Raw genomic sequence first — 2,050 nt, 5'->3', positions numbered from 1 at the left:
TAACTAAAAGAAAATTACGGGACAGGCGGCTAAAAAATTCTAGTTAACTCTTCCCCCTCCCCGTTTTACACTTATGCACAAATTACAGGTGAGTTTAATCATTTTACATTTCAATTGTGTTCTTTAAATCAATTTAAATTAATCAATATTATAATTGATTTCAAAATTATTTTTTTGTCACAATTTTCATTTGAGTTTTGATTACCTAGGTTTTTAAAAATGGTTATATCTTAAGACATTTTTTCAAAAAAAATTTTTGTTTTACTTGTATTAAAAACATAAATTTTTCAACTAAAATTTACAAATAAATTATTTTGAGATACAACGTTTTTACTATTAATAATTTTTAAATTAATAAATTACCTAATTTACCTGTTATTTTATATCACTGATTTAATAATATTATTATTAAGACAAATTACTATTTTTAGGTCGGTTCTGCTTATGGCTGCCCATGTTACACACGAAACTCATCTTATGACTTGAATTCACCACCCAGCTTCAAATATTAATTATTGTAAGTAATTAAGGTTTTTTTTTACGTATTTTTAATGGTATATATTTCTTAATAAAAATTTAAGCAATATTAAATATTAAGATGTCTCTTTATGTTTGTTAAATAGCTACATTTCTTTAAATGTATATATTATAAGAATTTCCATGATCATCATATTATTTATGATCAACATTATTTAAAACTACATATTACATATACAGTATATTATACAAACTATATTAACTAAGTTCAAGTACTAATTATTAAGAATTACCTATGTAATATTAAGATGACAATATTTAAAAAAGTTGTCTACTAATAATATTAAATATACCTGGGTTTTTATTAATTTAAAAGTTTTAAATATCATAAATTATTTTAAACCCAAAAACAAATTTGTGATCAAAAAAAAAAATTTAAGTTTGTAATATGTTTCCAAATATGTATTAATATATTTTTATATTGGTTAAACATTTATATTTAATATTTTTTATTTTTAACTGCATTATATTTATGATTTAAATGTTTAAAATAAGATGATTGGCTAACCTTATATTTTATTTTAATAAAAAACTGAATTTGTTATATTATTATTATTCAGCACAAAGTTAGACCAGATATTAAATCAAAAGTGTAATAGAGTTACATAAAGTTAGTAATTATTCTCAAATAGTATACAATTCTATAAATACCTTTAAATATAAATTTAATAGACACAATTATTATAAATGTTAAACCCAATGGCCGATAGTGAATACTAAATTAAATTGTTTTACCTAATTCTTAACTAAATTTTTTTCTGACAAGAGTTTTTTTTTCAACAATTTATCTAATACAGAGTAAATACATAAGTAAATACAAACTTTTCAATGTTCAGTATTTATATGATAAAACTTATTAGGAGGAAACCTAAGTTATTGAATTAAAGTAGATAGGTAGGTATTATGACATAATGTTAATGATTGCTAACCTCTTGCTCATATTCTATATATTTTTGTTTGTTTGTTTATTTTTATATTTTAATCACAAATCTAATACCTATGTATACCTTTAAGATGTATTAATTATTAATAAACATATTTATTTATTAGGTTGAACCATTTATCAGTCACAAAGAATTTTAACATGCAAGAATCGAGCTGAAAATAGAGACCTACAAATGAAATCTTCAATAATCAGCCTCCGACTTAGCATAACATGGCCCATATTACTGTATGGTGATATCACATACTGCTTAATTATGTGACTTAACTATGTTTAACTATTTTGTTTCTCAATTTGAGTTTTTAAGAATTTGACATTGTAAAATAGGTTTAGGTCATTGTGCAATTTTTAATATGTGATTATTGATACTAGTAACTTTTTACTAGGTCTTTTCTGTTTTTAAATTCTTAAACTAAATATGTCAGACCTATTGGTGGATAGCCCTCCGAACAAGAGGCCAAAGTTGGAAGATCCATTTCAAGGGTCTTCTGACTCATCTGGTGTCTATTCTAGCAATGAGATGTTTGATCTCGAGAATGATCTCCCTGATGAGCTTATTAGCACTACGTC

At 23.4% G+C, this 2,050-nt stretch overlaps 1 long non-coding RNA gene across 1 annotated transcript; it reads left to right on the top strand.

Moving 5' to 3' along the window:
• The first annotated feature begins 358 nt into the window (after nt 1–358).
• LOC115035033 lies at nt 359–1,862 on the top strand. Its single transcript, XR_003840198.1, has 2 exons — nt 359–517; nt 1,588–1,862. It is a non-coding gene; the product is annotated as an uncharacterized LOC115035033 (long non-coding RNA).
• Nucleotides 1,863–2,050: the final 188 nt, after the last annotated feature.

The sequence above is a fragment of the Acyrthosiphon pisum genome, unplaced genomic scaffold, assembly GCF_005508785.2.
Source record: "Acyrthosiphon pisum isolate AL4f unplaced genomic scaffold, pea_aphid_22Mar2018_4r6ur Scaffold_4450;HRSCAF=4996, whole genome shotgun sequence".
Classification (NCBI taxonomy): Eukaryota; Metazoa; Arthropoda; class Insecta; order Hemiptera; family Aphididae; genus Acyrthosiphon; species Acyrthosiphon pisum.
This window is presented reverse-complemented; position numbering and strand designations above follow the sequence as displayed.